The sequence below is a fragment of the Rhinolophus ferrumequinum genome, chromosome 24 (genome assembly GCF_004115265.2).
Source record: "Rhinolophus ferrumequinum isolate MPI-CBG mRhiFer1 chromosome 24, mRhiFer1_v1.p, whole genome shotgun sequence".
Taxonomy (NCBI): Eukaryota; Metazoa; Chordata; class Mammalia; order Chiroptera; family Rhinolophidae; genus Rhinolophus; species Rhinolophus ferrumequinum.
The window spans coordinates 14,367,294-14,384,067 of record NC_046307.1 but is presented as its reverse complement, the minus strand read 5'-3'; the positions used below and the strand labels follow the sequence as shown (position 1 = coordinate 14,384,067).

General features: G+C 57.3%; 1 protein-coding gene across 2 annotated transcripts in view; it reads right to left on the bottom strand.

Annotated features, from left to right (window-relative positions):
* The window catches only part of CXXC5 (CXXC finger protein 5), a 33,608-nt gene extending 20,378 nt beyond the window's left edge, over positions 1-13,230 (bottom strand). The window contains exon 1 of one of the 2 annotated variants that reach the window (XM_033096107.1): positions 12,669-13,230. The gene's annotated coding sequence lies outside the window, so the exon portion shown is untranslated. Of the gene's footprint in view, positions 1-12,505; positions 12,636-12,668 lie in introns of those variants that run through there. The other variant, XM_033096108.1, reaches the window with a different exon arrangement.
* Between the last annotated feature and the right edge of the window lie 3,544 nt (positions 13,231-16,774).

Sequence of the window (16,774 nt, the reverse complement as noted above, 5' to 3'; positions counted from 1 at the left end):
ATCTACCCACAACCCAACCTGCTCTGCCAGGGGCTAGGGTCCACACCCTGGAGGGCGGGTAGGTTTAACAGTTCCATGCCTGATACTTGTGCGTCCTCCCCAAAGAGGGCCAGTCAGCCTGAAAGATGGGGGAAAACACCTCCCTTCTCATGCCCACCATACAGAACTCAGCTGCTTCTACATGAACGAGGGTCAGGCCTCCTTTCTGTGAGCCTAAACCGGGGGCATTTGGGTGAGAGGAGCCCCAACCAGTTTGTGGGCATGTGCTCCGACCCAACTCTGGCACCATCTGGGTATGAGATGTGCCCTGAGGACGACTGCCTGAGCCTGTGACCGGAGAGGGCAGACACACAACTAACTGCCTATGGAGCATGTGTGACTGTGTATGTTCATTTCTGACATATGTGCCAGTATGTGTACACACCAGAGGCCGGGGCTGTGACTGTACCAGCATGTGTGCTTCTGGAGTGTTCATGGCATAGGTGTTTTAAGCCCATACGACGCGTGTCAGTTGTGTGTGCAGGTCGTGTGGAACTGCGTGTGCTGAGTGACTTGTGTCTGTCCCAAGTGTGTGCCCCTGGGTGTGCCGCGTGGGGAGGGCGTGAGTGTGCTCTGCCTGCCAGGCCGCAGGGCCTCGTGGGGCTGCTGGAGATGGGGTGACTCACGTCTCCTGAGCTCATCCCGCCGCCCGCCTGCCCAGCTCACCCTGCTCTGCTGGGCTCATGGCCGCCACTACAAGAGGTGGGGGGTGCGCAGGCAGACGCGGCAGGGAGGCTGGCTTGATAAATAACTTGCTGCTTCCCCAGGCCTCTGAGAAGAGGAGGCTGCATCATGGGGAGAAGAGGGGGAGTTGGGGGGGGGGGGGTTGGAGGCAGCCCTGGCCCCCCAGGCTCCGGCTGCCCTGGCCCCCACAGCCCAGGCTGCGGCTCCGGTTCCTGTTTCATCGAAACCTGAGCTGGGAAAAGCCTATCGGGTCATCTTGCCTGTCCCGACGGCCGCCAGGCCCAGGCAAGCTGCCCCTCAGGGGACAAGCCCGCAGCCTGGCCGCCCAGGCAGTGGGTGGGTGGGTGGGGGGAGGATATTTCTGTCCAGACTAAATGCAGCTCCAGGCCTCTGTCTGCACCCCCACCACCAACAGCTGCTCCCAGGGGCCCTCTGGCTCTGCAGGACTGACTAAATATAGCCCCCCACCCCGACAAACCCCCAATGTTCACCTCTTCCCATTGGCTCCACCCACATGAGGGTAGGAAGAAGGCTGGGGAGTCCACTGTGTGACCTTGGGCCAGTGTTTCCCCTCTCTGGGCTCTCAGCTACGAAACACCAAGTATTCCTCAGTTCTAGGCCCCGACCTGCCTAACAGGCACTACTGGAAAGCAGACCACAAAGGTAACTAAATTGGGGTCTTTGTCCAGGGAGATAAGGACTGAGGTTCCCTCGTCCAAAGTGACTACAACCTGCTTCAGCAAAATAATAACTGGGGGAGGCCCTCCCCAACAGCCCAAGTACCTTTAGGCTTATAAACATGGCCCTCTCCACCCTGCCTGTTCCTTGCCCAAGCTGGGCAATACCAGGCTCCTCCAATCTGCCCCAGTCAGACCCTGGCCAGGAAACAAGTTGTGCCAGGCTTGGGGTGGGGGTTGGGGGGACACGGGAGCAAGACAGCTGCTATTTCCTGGACGCCACAGTCGGGCACAACCCGGATTCCTGCCTGGCTCCATACTCTGACAGACAGCCTCTCCCAGGCTCCAGCCCTCAACGGGGCACTCCTGTCCCCAATGTCATCAGACCCCAGCCAGGGTCATAGCCCCACTCCCCATACTGTACTGGTACAGGCAAGAAGGGATATATACCTTCTGGTCTGGGCTGGGAGAATGGTGGTCTCTGCAGGGTTCAACAGGCGGGGGAGGCAGCCCAGCTCCCCACCTCCCGCTTGCCCACCCACCCGGCTGCTTCCCCCAGCCCCACACGCACCAAATTCCCCACATGCCTGTCTGTCTCTGACAGCTCGTGCAAATACTTGGCTGCATGGGCACCCGCTGTTCTGAGCCCGCTGTGCCTCCTCCTCCCCTGCCTTCCCCGGGGGGCTCTGCAGACGCGCGGCCAGAGAAGGGAGGGGGCCAGAACCACGAAGCTTGGTGGGCAGTGGGGGGAGCAAAGGCAGGAGGGACCAGTCTCAATTCCGAAGCACCAGCCCAGGCCCCCAGGCCGGGGGGACCGAGGGACCTGGGAGGCTACTGTGAGCCAGCTCTGGCTGGGAGGCAGCTGCTGACGCCCCCGCTGCCCCCCGGAACCTCCCAGGAGGACCTTCCGGCGGCCTCCCACTCGCCCCTGCCGATGAAACAGCATCTGCCACCCCCTCAGCGGCAGCTCAGGACAGGGCAGGGGCACCATGAGGCCCCTGGGGAAGGCTCTGAAATCTGGACTCTGGCCTGGACCCTCCTGGAACCCCAGCCCCAACCCTCATTTCAGCCTCAGAGCGTGGGAGTAAGGGGTACGTCCCTACCCTGCCCCGGTGTGAGGGGCACGCCTGCCCAGGTGCCAGGCCTGGGATGTCTCCCCTTAGACTGGCTGGGGGGCCTTGTTGGCCACCAGCTACCCTCCTTCCTGTGTGCCTTGCCTCCCTTCCAGGACACCAGTAGAGGAAACACTTCCTGAGAACGGCTGGGATTTTCTGCTGGACAATGCCTGACTGACCAGCTTCTTATCTGCCCCCACCTCATTCCTTCTCCCAGAGCCACTCCTTCAGCTAAATCACACTCCGACCTCATGTCTGCAGCCAAGGAGCCCCCCTTCCTGACTTACCACTCTGCCACTTGCTTCAACATTCCCAGTATCCACAGTACCCAGTACATATATCCAGGCGCAGAGTAGACCATGAATGAATCACCTCATGAAATAACACCCTCCATTTTACAGATGGGTACATTGTGGTCAGGAGAGCCCAGAGAGCTAGACCTCCCATCCACTGCTCTCTCTTCCTGAAGGAGACTCTGACTAGGTCCCTTCTCTATCCATTTACCCTCCACCACACTTTTTGCCCCAGCAACCAATTCAGCTCTCCTAGGCTACTGGAGGCATTAGGCGGACTCCAAGCAGGGCTTTTCTCAGTCCTTTGGGTCCAAATGTCCAGCTGGCTATTCCGGACTACGCTCTCAACACTCCCACAGCGTGACAACAGTCTTGAAAAATATCCCAATTGTTTGTCTTTGTGATACTAGACTATGGAGTAGAGCCTCCTCTCCCCATTGCACAGATGGGGCTGCTGAGGCCCCCAGGGGAGGGGGGAGCTGCAGGCGATCGTGAATCAGAGGGGGAGCTGGGAAGCAGCCCGGCCCTGCCGGCTGTCGCTGGAACCAACAGCCTGCATTTCCTCCTTATACTGGTGCCTCAGGAAGCGTGGGCATTGGGCAGGCGGGTACCCCGAGAGGACCCCTCCTGTGCCTGCAGGCCAGCCACATCCCCTTGCTGCCTCACTCGGCCCACAGAACCCACTCCCACGCCGACTAAATCACCAAAGAGCAGTAGACCAGTGGTAGAACTGGGTTTCTGTCTCAGGTATGTACTCATGTCACCTGAGGGTACCACAAGGAGGCCCCTCCCCTCAGATCCTCAATGTCCCCTGGCGTCGAACATGATTGAAACATGACCATTCACACTCGCTCCAGCAGTAAAACCCATGGTTCTGCGATTCTAGAATCCCAAAGGCATAGGAATCCTGACTTGAGAATCCCTCTGCTCCAAGTATTCTATAATTCTAGACTCCTATGACTAAAAATTCTAGGCCACCAAGATCTGACACTCCAGGAAGAAAGGGGGCCAAGTCCACCCTCATTTCCTGCTATGGGTCTAGCTAATCAATTTCCCATCTAGCTTTGGGGGAAGTGAGGCGCTGGATCTCTCCCACCAGGGTCAACAGGAACTGGACGTGAGACTGGGGTGGGGGGGGCAGTGCTGGGAAGAGCTGGTCTAGTCCTGCAGGACAGGCCAGCTCCTCAGGGCACCACAGCCATCGATGCCACAGATGTCAGGAAGCTCAGCCCTCACAAGAGCAAAAGTGGGTAGCTAAAGGTTTGTGAGCCTGCACCCCCACCCTGCAGCTCAGAGGGAGGACGGGCGTCAGGTCAGGGCTGGTCTCTCTGCTTCTCAGGTTCCAAGCTAAGCTCCACGCTTCATCTTCCTGTCTTCACCACCCACTGCTTCCTCCTTTCCACCATTCCCCTCACCTCTCAGGCACCCAGGCCAGCCCCAGCCTAGGCCAGCTGGCAGCTAGCCAGGGCAAGGCTCCCAAGCCTATTCCATAGATGGAAAAACTGAGGTCCAAGGAGATGATGTGACCTGCCTCGAGGGCTCAACCCGAGCAACCTTTCGGTCTCTGGCCACATGTCTCAGCCCTGTCCCCCACCTCACTTCCTAGGCTCCTCTACAGAAACAGTGGATTTCTACATACCAGTCTGATCACAAGCACACCCCCCCACCCCCCGTCCCACTCATTCCCATAGCTAATCATCTGGTCATTCATTAATTCATTCTTTCATTCACCCAACTGGTTAATCAGCCCATCTCCCCACCACATGCCAGGAACCTTGACAGGGGTATGGGGGCCTCAAGAAGGAAAGAGAGTAAAGTCTGTAGTCAACAATCATTTGGGGAGTTCCTGCTGTGTGCCAGGCACTGTGGAAGGTGCAGGGAAAACCTGCACGATGGATGTCCTCATGGTGTTCACAGCCAGGAAAGGGCTCTGCCAGGACTTCATCTCACTTGTCAGTTGCAAGTCCTGGCGCACGTCACAAACTCTCCAGTCCCAGTTTCCTCATCTGTATATGGGGATGCTAACAGCACCCAACTCACTGGGCTACTGTGAGAATTAAAGAAAGCGAAGGCTAGAAACAGTGCCAGTTAGCCACTGCCATTGTTACAACAACTTATTACTATTTATTATTATCATTATTGTAATAATCGGGGGACAGCAATTGATTAGAGCAGCTGTTAGAGCTCTTCAAACACTTGGCTGGTGCCAGGCACCGGGGGTACAGGAAGGAATCACTGCCACATCCCATTGCAAAGCTGGCAAGGAGCAGGCTCAAAGAATCCCATAAGCATCTGATGAATGAGGGAGTCAATGACAGGAGGCATGGCCCTACCTCCATGGAAGGTACAATCTAGCATGTGCTCATGCATATTGCACATGTATGTGCAAACACTTAAGTGTGCACATGTGGGACCTGGGAGGTCCAGCAGAGGGCAAGTTATGTGGGAGTGGGACAGCAGTACAGGGAACACAGCTGCTCTGCTGGGTGAGGCCCCCGCCCAGCCCCCGCCCTGCCCCAACCCCAGCGCTGCCAGGGATCACAGCAGAGCTGAAGGGGATGTGGCAAGAGCAAGGACCAGGCCCGGTGGGGAGAGGCCCGGAAGGATGCTTTACATAGTTCTGGCCACCAGATTACAGGCCTAGGCTAGGCCCCTGGGTGGGGGGTGGGGGCCACCAGGTGCTACCCCACACAAATCAGGCCCTAGAGCCTACACTATATGCCTGTACTGGCACCACACAGAGTGCTCCTGCTGGCAGGCTGGGCAGGTCCGAGGAGGTCAGAAGAGGTCACAGGGAAGGGAGGGAACAGGGGGCCCAAGGACTATGTGGGGGTCTGCTGGACAGGGGAGGGTGGGTATCGGGCTCCCCTGGGGCCACCAGGCAGGCCTGGCTCTGCCCTGCTGGGGCCAGCAGCTGGAGGGGAGTAAATATAGCGCGGGGCGTCCCGGCCACATTCCTGGGAGGCCAGCACGGCCGGCCTGCCCGCTGCTCTAGGCAGAGCACAGCAGCCAGGGCCCAGAACTGCCACTGCCCTCTTCCCAAACAAACAGAAAAATAAATAAAACCAGCTCTCACGGCCAGCACAGCTGGGAGGAGGGGGCAGGAAGGGGTGGACCCAGGAGGGGGGCAGGCAGGCGGACCAGTTGCCACGGTTTCTGTTCCTCTCTGTTCCGTTGGGAAGGAGGAGGCCAACAAAAGAGGAAAATGGAGGAAAAGGGCAAAGAGATGGTCAGAGATGTGAGAGAATGGGTATGAGAGATGGAGGGTATGACAAGTAGAGGTGTCACACAGACAGGTCAGGAGGGACAGGGAAGATGTCAGGGCCAGTTGGAGGAAGGCAGAGGCAGCCTCGGGTCAGTAATTCAGCAATTCAGCGGCAGGCAGACAAAGGGGGCCTGTGGACTGGGGTAGGGGGCCGGCTCTAAGGGCCATGAAATATTAAAGAGCCTAGGCCAATGAGTGACAGAGGTCATAGAAATACGGAGACTAGTCAGGGAGATACGGGGACCCTGCCTCTGCCCACCCCCCCAACAGCCAGTCCCTCTCCACCACTTCCAGCAGAGCCAGTCTCCCCAGCTTTTCTCCTGCTGTGGCTCCTTTCTGTCTTTCCACCCATAAAGAGGACAGGCTGAGAGTGGGAGGGGCCGTGGGGATTAGTGGTGGCAGGGGACCTTTGCAGTTCCCTTTTCTCTCTGGCTGATCTGTGCGCAGCCAGCCTTCCAAAGCTGCCAGCCACCCTAGCAAGAAGGCCAGGAGGCCTGTCAGCATGGCCACTGCCACAGTGCCTCCTGGGGAAGGAGGGGGTAGACTTCCAGCTTCTCCTTTCCGGAAAAAATCAGCCAAGCCACCACTTTCCACAGAGACCAGCGGGGAGGGAAGGCCATGCCTCAAAGCTCAGCTGAGACGGTAAACAAGCAAGCAAGCCATCAGGTCATCCCTTAGCTCCCCCACCCCACCCAAGCCCCATTACCAGCCTCATGACCTTGGTCAGTCAGTCCCCTTGTCCCTGAGCCTGTGTCTTCACCAGCCCCACCCCACCAGCCCCACCCCACCCAGGAAAGAAAGAAGGCAAGTAATACACTGAAAACCTGCTGGGGCGGCTGGGACCAAGCACCTGCATGCAGACAACACTCCCATGGCCCTGTGAGGTCAGGGCTATTATCAGTCCCATTTTACAGATGGGGAAGAGAAACTCAGAGAGGCAGAGTGATACACCCAAGGACGCACACCTGATGATTAGCAGAATGGAGACAGAAACACTAAGTGTGAGCCACATGCTCTTTTCTTCCTTTTCACTGGGGGACACGAAGTCCTTGTCACCATAAAAGCCAACTTTTATTGAATGCTGACTATGGGTTAGCCACTGGTGATGGACACTGCATAACCATCCCTGTGTCCATCTGAAACAGCCTTATGGAGCAGGCACTCTTATTAACCCATTTCAGGGATAAGGGAAGATCACAGAGAGAACACAGCTCGCCCAAAGGTCATACATTCAGCTAGACAGTGACATACATGGTCAGGATTTGGAGCCAGGTCTGACTCTACAGCCGGTGCTCAAACACACCTGTCTGGGTGAGGTAAAGGGAGGGAGTTAGGAGGACCCAGTAGAGGGGAATTCAGTGGTCCTATTGACACCATGAAAAAGTCAAAAACAAGGTCACAATTGCTGTGCTAGAGGACGGCCAGCAACTGCTCTGGGAACAAGAGAACTGTGGGAGCTGGGAGTGAGGGCACTGCCCAGGGGCCTGGCCAGAGTGACCTGCCTGCTTTACCTAGAGCCTGGGTACCAGATAACACAAACCCCCTCCCCCAGTGTGGGGATACTAAGGCTAGTCCTAAAAGGGACAGCAGAGCCTGCCCAATTGGCCCCCAGGGTTCCAACCTGCACCACAGGGCCAGTATGCCAGGAACTAATCTCACCTTCCCAAGAGCCCCTAGTGTTGGCGGAAGGGGGGGGGGCAGGATTCCCTCCCTCCCTTCCAGGCCCTTCAGGCCCAGAGGGAGGCCAGCATCAGAGGCAGGAAATGAAGAAGAATTTGCGATCTAATTGAGCTGGCGGGGGATTAGGCGGCAGAATGCAATTACAGGGGCTGGAGCGGGGCCAGGGGCACTGACACCCTGAGATGTGGCCTGGCCCAGGTGACTGGGCCTAGCCAGTCTCTGGCCAGAGACACCCCACTAGGAGGGTGGAGGAGGATGGCAGACGGGGACTGGGGACACAGCACACAGAGGACTACAGGGTTCAACTCCATGTAACACCCGGATTCAAGTTTTCCTGGGAATTCTATCCCAGAAAGAGCCCTGTGGACTCTCACACAGGGAGCAGGCAGGTAGAAAACACACTCTAACAGGTTCTGCTCATGCATGTACACATGTGTTCATGTGCCCAGGAAAGCCCCGCATATCCACGTTCACTTGCACGGGGACAGACTCCCAACCAGCAGACACAGAGCTCTGGCCCTTTGCTGCCACCAGCTCTACCAAAGCGGGGGGGGGGGGGGGGGATTCAAATCAAAACAAACAAAAAAAATACACCCATGACCTTAAAATCCTTTTATTCCCGTAATCACAGGCTGCCATCGCCGTGGATACGCGCTGTCACCCTGGCCCCAGCCTGTCTCCCTCCACAGCTTCCAAAACTCCCAGCAGGCAGGCAGACGGGGAGGCTGCCCAGTTACTGCCAGAGAGGGCAGGGGAGGGGAAGGACCAGGTGGGAAAGGTTCGATGTTACACACAATCACACTCAGGGTCTCAACCAGGGAGGGAGAAACTCAGAAAGACAGACTGGCAAACAGTGACAGAGAGAAAAGAACACAGACACCAGCTACCAAAGACGGACACAGACCACTGCCCGCACAGCTCAGACATGCCCACTCCCTGGTTCACACACACTTTCCTAATTCAGATACACCACTCAGGGAGCGCCAGACACTCCCAGATTATACAAAACACAGATATACACAAAACACGAACATACACTCTACAAAATTTTAAGCATAAAGAACTCAGAATATACATATTCCCGATTTACAGGGACAAATCCAACTTCAGATATACACGCTCAGATTCATACCCATGTACATATGCAATGCAGACACACGCAACTCCTAGATTCACAGATACACATGCTCAGACCCCCACACCCCAAGACAGACACACATTCAACACACAGGTTCACAAATATACATGTCCTGAGTCATAAGCACACACACTGCCCAGATTCCCACATCCCAGGCCAACAGACTAAACCCACACAACCTCATCTAGCAGCTGTCCGCTTTGGCTTTAGGGGGGCAGGTGGAATGGTTAGCGATTCCTGGGTCTTTGAGGGGGGCAGTTCTTTCTCATTGCCTGCAGCCTGGGAGGTGGGCTACCAGTCGGGGGGAATAAAAGGGGAAGTAAGAGAAAGGAAAAACAAAACAAAAACAAAAAAAAAAACTTGAGTGGGATATTCTTGTTGGGCAGTAGCGCGTGAGTAACTGGGGAGGCTTTTTGTGGTCTGGTGCGTTCCAGCTATGAGTGAGAGTTTAACTATTAATACACTTAATCAAGGACACTTCACACACACACATACAGGCTAGGGGGATAGACTGAGACCAGACCAGGTGATGAGGATAAGAGAGGGAGAGCCTCAGAAAAGAAAAAAATGGAAAAGCCCCAATCAGGGCCCCCAGGAGGCAGGGAAAGGGCGGAGCTTCCACCCTGGGCCTGCCTCCAGAGCAGGGGCGGAGTCAATGGTCATTTCTGCACCGCCAGAAGGGTGGGGCCTGACACACAGTAGGTGTTCAATAAACACACATAGGGCCAATGAATGAACAAGTGAATTACATATAGAGTGGGTACTAACAGTAACAAGAATGAGTGAGTCCTGCCCCATCCTTGGTCAATTAAGGCACGCTCCAGAGCACCACACTTGGGGAATTCTGACTTCCTGGTCATCCCTCCAGACAGGGGCTCTAGGAAAGCAGGCTTAGGTCTGGTTTATCAGTATCCCCCATTCCTCCACCCTATCTCATACCCTGGAAAGTCAGCTGACCCCCCAAGGTGACCCCCATCTCCATCCTACCCTCCCATAATAAATAGGTGGGGTCCTAGAGAAGGTGGGGTATTTAATTCCCACCCCCACTCTCCTATGAGACTCAGTTTCACATTTGCCAAATGGGTAGGAGGCAGGCAAAAAGCTGGAAAGAGGCAGCACGAATTGGGGGTCACAGTGGGAGCCCACAGAACATAGGCCTGTGCTGGCCTGGGCCCTGAATGCAGAATCCTCCCCTCCCTTCCCCCACCCAGCCCAGCCCAGCCCAGCCGGGTGGACATTCCAGGCCTCACGTGATATAGACAAGGCCGCTGGCCCACGGGTAAGTCAACAGGCTCTGTCGGGGGAGAGATAGGAGGCCCGGGCCAGGGTCACCTGCTGAGCCGAGAAAACAGCCGGTCCCAAATACACACACATAAATAAGGCGCCAACGACAGCCAGCCAGCCAGCCAGCCTGCCAGCCAGGCAGCCAAGGGTCTGTCTTCTGCAGAGGAACCTCTGCCCTCACCTTGGAAAGAGGTGGCATGGGGGAGGGAGATGCAAGGCTGGTTAGGGGCTTCCCATTAGGCTTCAGCCCTGGCCAGGATTGGGGGGTGGGAGGTAGGAGCTTCTACCAAGATCTCGAGGGCTGGACTCAGAGACCAACCTCCCTCAGCTGTTCCCACCTCTTCCCAGGGCAAAAATCACCCCTCTCCCCACCCCCAAGGAGAGAACAATTTCCGTTCTGGGAGGGGGGTGACAGCTGCAGAGCGGGCCACTACCCCCCCTTCCACAGCTCTTGCTTGAGTCTCATCCAGGGAAACTGCTAAATCAACACTACGCAGTTGTAGGTAATGCTGGCCTCAGTCTCTCCGCATCGCTTCAAAAAGGGGTTTGGGAGGCTCCGGGTCCCAGTTCCTGGGTTTCCCATGGCCGTTGGAACCCAGGGTACCGCGTTCTTTCGGGAGGGCGATCAGGGCAAGCTGAGGCCAGTATGCCCCCTAAAAACGTCTAATTTAAATGCTCTCAGTTGCACTGACAGACACCCCCGCCCCCGCGGGCCAGGGCAGCTGAGGTGGCGCCGGGCGTTCAAATAGCGCTCCAAACAAGTCCGCAGCGACCGCGCACGCAGCCCCCGCCAGGCGGCCCCAGCGGAAAACTTGAAAGGGACTCTGTTTGCTGGCCGCCCTGGGGCGGCTCGGGCGGGGGCGAGGGCCGAACGATCACACATGCCCCCCTCCCTGGCGCTTCCTGCGCAAATGCAGGCGGGGGTGGGGTGGGGGAGCAGAGCCGGCCACAAAACCTAGCGCTCGCAACAGCGCCCGCCGCGCGGGGAAAGGCGGAGGTCTAGAGGTTGGCTCGCCGGACCACCTCCTGCAGCCCCCCAAATCCGAAGACGCGACTCTCAGACCACCCAGGGTCCAGGGGGCAAAGTAGACAGTGGCTGCGAAGCCTACAGAGCCCCTGTCGCGAGAGACAAGAGGAGAGAGTGGGTCTTTCCGGATGAGTCTGTACAGACCCCCCACCCCCACCCCCAATCTGCCGGTGCCTCCTTGCAGCCCATGGCACTAGCCCAACTCTGCGCACCCCTTCCGACTCCTGAAGGGAAAAAAAAAAATGCGATCTTGCTCCCTCATTGGGCGCCTCAGGCTCTTCTGACAGGTCCCGGAGGCGGCCCCCCATTTAAAAACTGGAGTCACTCACTTTCGGTCGATCCTACAAATAAACAAAGCCAGGCGCACCCCGCGCTCCCCGCCGGAAAGCAGCCCATTCTGGGCGAGGACAACTTCCCCCAGCAAGAAAATTAACACATTCTTCTCGCGGCGGTTCGGCCCCTCGCTCTGGGGAACCCAGGGGGAAGAGGGGAATCGGGGCCGAACTTCATGGGTAAATGTGAGGCCAGAGCCGCGAGGAGGACGCCTGGGACACCCGCTTCCCACAGCTCCGCAGCTAGAGGAACACCCCATTCTCCCTCCCGGGCTTTCCACGCTGTTTGGCTACACGGGGCTCGGGAGACAGCCTGAAAGACCCCCCAAGGCTGAGGAGGAAAGGAGAGAGAGGCCGCGGGGCGTGTGGAGGGGGGCCGTGATAGTTTGATGGGAAAAAAAGGTCAAACTTGATCAGCCCGCCAGGCAACCAGCGGGCAGCGGGGGCGAAGAGCCGGAGGGAAAAATGTAGAAGTGGTCGTTGCCCCCTCCAAGTGGAGGGGGAGACTCAGCCACGCGTGGTCCAGGGCACTCAGAGCAGTTACCGTCGCCAAAACATTGGGCTGCGAATGGGGTCTGATGGGGGGAGTGCGCGCCGGGGATCTCCAATCAGCCGCCCCCGCAGGCGGAGCGCCCGCCCAACACCGAGATGTGAGGACCCGGGCTCCCGCCACCCTAGCGCCTTACAGCTCGAGTACTTGGGGAGGAGACGGTACCCCGCAAAGAGTGCCCCAGTCCCAATCTACGGCGCTCAACCCGCAGTCCCCGATCCTAAAACCCCTCTTTTTGTCTGAACTCAGTGATCTGAGACCGAGCCGACTGCGGCTTGGGGAGGCTTGGGTACAGCAGCGGCCACCGAGCGATCACCGGAGCGTAGACTCCCAGTCTCCGGAGCTCCGGAGGCTGAGGCTGCGGGCGTCCCCCGCCCCTCCCAACAAGGACCCCTCCTTCCCCGTCCCTGGCTCTCCGCACCTGAACTTCGGGGGAGCCCGCGCCGCCAAACTTTCCGCCGACTTGCAGCGAACTCCGGCCCCGGCCGCGCATCGGGCCCCGGGGGAGGAGAGGGAGGTAGGCGGGGAAGGGGAGGGGGCCGGCCTCCGGGGGGGTCGGGGGAGGGCCGTGGCCCGACACCTACCGGCTCTGAGTCGTCCTAGCCGTCACCGCCGCCGCCGCCGTGAGGCCGAGGGGGAGGGGCGGGGCGGGGAGCTGCGCTCCGCTCTGGGCACCGCCGCCACCGCGCGCTCCGCTTCAGCCGCGCCGCCCGCCGTGCTCGGGTCCGGATCCGGAGTCACGCCGCCGCGGCTGGCCCGAGGCGGGGAGGGGGGGGAGCCTGCAGCACCTGCCCCTCCTCCCCCTCCCCGCGGCCCAAATTAAAAAACAACAAAAAGCAACTAATCACCCCCGAGCGGAGCGCGGCGCGGCGGGCGGAGGGCGCAGCGTGAGGCGCCCGGACTCAGCAGGCGGCGCGCATGGCTGGGCGCGGACTGGGCAGGGCTAGGACGCGGGGCCCGGCTTCGGGGGGCAAGGTTCGGCCGCTCTTCTTGCTGGGCTCGGGCGCCTGCTCTCGCCGCCGCCGCCGCCTCTGCTGCCGCCAGTGCTGCCGCCTCTACATCCCAGCTCAGGCTCCGCCGCCTCTGCCGCCGCCGCCGCGCGCCCGCCCGGGCAGGAGCTCTGAACGCTGCCCGGGGGCTGCTGGCAAAACCCGGACCGGACTCGCCGCTCCCTCCTCCTCCTCCTCCCCCCCCCCCCCCCGCCCTCCACCTCGGCTCCCCTCCCTCCTCCCTCCGCCTCCCAGCGCAGCTCTGGCCACTTGGACGCCGCAGGCTCTGAGGCCGGAGCCGCAGCCACTGCGCCTCCAGCTCCCCGCGCTCTGATGAGGTCGGCCAGGCTCAGCTCCCCAGCGCGCCTCGTTTACCTCTTTTCCCGCAACTTTACAAAAAAAAATAAGAGGACCTTCCCCGTTTTGTGAGAACTGCATGGGCTTGGACACCCACCTTATGTTGAAATCCGCCGTCCCACTGCCCCCTCTCTTAAACGGGCCGCGAAGCTAAGAGGACCAATAGGGAGAGTTTGGCCGCGCCTCTCAGCTCAGGTGCGCGTACAGCCGGGATCTCCTAGCCAAGGGCTCTTGGAGCTACACACGGGTTGAAAGACCTTAGCCCTCCCAGAGCGCTTTCCCGGATTCGGTGGGTTCTGGTTGCCCGGGAGAAAAGGGGCGGAGATTCCTGTCCCCATTTCACAGATGAGGAAACTGATCCGAAAAAGGACATTTTGCGTCCCACGCCTGCACCAGTCCAAGCCCTGAGTCCTGGGGCTAAGGTACTCTCATATTGTGGTGTCCTGGGACTGTGGCCTGTAAACTCCGAGCCTGAAACGATGCCTGGCATAGAGCATCGCTCAACAGACACTGGGTGAAAGAGAGAACAAAAGCCCAGTGGGTACAGATTTGGGCCCGCATGTCCTCACTCTCAATGTCCCTTCCATCTGCCCAGCTTAGGCGTATACTACTATGGCTGCGGATGTCTTCATCTTGCCATTTTAGGGACCCATAGAGTAAACCCTGGGCTAATGTAATCCCAAACTGCAGATAATCCCAAAATGGAAAGTTTCTGCAATTCTGTGGAAATCGTGGGGGTGGGTTTGTATTTCCTCTGCCAGGAAGAGAAAACACAGCCCCCCAGACGGAGACTATGGGGTGGAGGGTTAGAGCAGAGCGGTTGGGGAAGTCTGCCTAGAGTTAAACGTTGCTGCCCTAGATCGATTGGGGCCCAGATAACAGGGAGTTAACTGTGGCGACTGGGGTGCCTCCAGCCACTTGTGCGGCCTCGGCTTCTGGTGGGAGAAGCGAAACCAGCTCCCACGTTGCTGCTTCCTCTCTTCTACACATGCAGTCAGCTTGTCTCTGAGGCAGTCCGGGGCCTTGAGGTGAGTCTCTGGCTAGCAGCCCTGCTGCCCACCCTCCAAGCCTTCTAAATTTGGCCTTGGGACCTTGATCCAGCCAGGGGGTAGGGGAATGAGGGAGGTGTTAAAGGGCAGAGTTCATCTGGAATGTGTTGCCTCTCTACCCCTCTTGCTGACCTCCCAGCCCACAGGGCATGACCCCTCCCCAGACATCATGGACACCCCCTCCCTTCCTTCTACAGATGCTGAGAGTGTCCTCCCTTAACTACAGAGGGTGCCAAAAAATGTATACACATTTTAAGAAAGGAAAAAACTGTATTAAAATTGTAATAACATATACCGATAACAAAAGATGAATACAAGTCATGTGTATACATTTTTTGGCACCCCCATATATGCAACGGATGGTTCCGTAGGGTAGGTGTTCAGCCTCTCCTCTCCTGTCCTCTCCTCTCTTCTCACCTCCCCAGCACCCTTCCTCAAAGCCAAACCAAACAAACACACAATGTGAGTGAAAGCAAAATACTTACTCTGGGAACAGTTTTCAGATAAGTGAACACCTCTAGGTTATCACCTCTAACTGGCTTAAAGACAGACATTCTAGGCCCCACCTGAGTGTCAGGTACTGTGTTGGCACTGACTATACAAGGAAAAAAGAGGGAGCGTCCCAGGTCTACAGGCTCCAGGATCTCCCAACACTTAGCCCACCTCCATTTACCTTTTCTGGGGAAGCTGAGGCACAGACGGTGAGGGGACACCTGTTATCCAGGAGTTAGCAGGCCACAGAGGACTAGGACACAATAAATGAAGCTCAATCCTACAGGGTTCCTGAAGGCTAGGGTCAGTGCAGAATCAGGTCTGTACATCTGAAAGAAGCTGGTGTCCACAGGAGTGGGTGGGTAGTAGCTCCAGTTTAGAGAATTACTGTTAATTGCCTACTTTTTTGGGAGACCTCTGCCCCCCAACTCAGATGAGCAAGACCAATGGGGTGCAGGCTGTAATGGAGATGAGTTAGGTGATCCCAATGGTGACTTCCTCAGGGAAGGGGTGCTGGTGTACACCAGGCCCAGTTAAACAGGCAGAGGTAGGAGTCTTCCCCTTCTCCTGGAAATTAAGAACTGGAGAGAGACCCAGACCCTTCCCCAACCAACCCAGATAGGAACCAGAGGGGAGAGGGGCAGAACTGTCCACATGGAAAGTGCAACATGAACAGGAAATGTCATGTGCAAACCATCCACATAGAACTAACTCTCCACCATAACAAAAGAGACAAGTGGTGAACACCCAGGAAGGATTGGGTGTGAGGTTTGGCCTTGGGGGACAACATGCCCACCCCAACCCCTTCCCACTAGAAGTGAAGCCACCCTTGTTCCCTCCTTTCTCCCTGCCTTCAAAGAGGAATATTTGTTTTACATTGTTAATCAATTAGCTTAGATTCAAGAAGCAAGTTCCTTAAATCTCCAATACCTTTGGGGGAAACAGGGGTCCCTGTCTTTTGCGTAGGATTGTGTCAGTCCAGCACTCTGGATCCAGCTCTCCTAGGTCCTGGTTATAATATCCATGGCTGGCATTTATGAAGTCCTTACCCTAGCCAGGGCAATGTGCTAAACAGCTAAGGTACCTTATCTCAGTTAATCCTTACGTCAGCGCCAGTAGTAGCATCATCCCCATCTTTCAGATGAGGACACTGAAGTGAGGTTGGCACCAAAGTTGTTCTAACCCTTGAGATTTGCTGTTATAGGAAGATTTCTCACATACACCTCTGCCCTGGGGTTCACCTGCTTCACATCCTGTAGTGATTCCTCAGAGACCATAGGGTTCAGCCCCAGCCCTTTCCCCAGCTTGGCCTGATTTCCCTTAACCAGCCTTATTATGCCTTCTACAGTCAATCCCTGGGCCCTGCTGACCAGCACCACCCAATACTCATGGTTCCCTCAGACACCCCCAAACTCCCCTTCAAGTTTCCATGGCTTTGCATGTTCTCTCTGTCCAGAAGAGCCTTGATCAAGGCTCACCTCATGAACTCCTCACCGAAGACCAAGAGCATGTGTCACCTCCACTAAGTACTTTCTTTGACTTCCACTCCCAGCCTCAGTTTGGCCCATATCTACCGTTAGGGCCACCATTAGCCTGTGTGCAAACTTGAGAAAATGACCCCCCTTTTGGCGGATATAGGTAGCCCCTTTTTGGCAGCAGGTTATGGACTGTCTTTCAGTCTTTCTAGCTCCCTGTGCCAGGTGCCTTTCTGTAGGGCATGCACCGAACAACTGTACTCTGTGGCCTGGCTTTGGGGCCCCTCTTCTGTTCCCTCCTATGGCCACAGTGATCACACCGCACAGA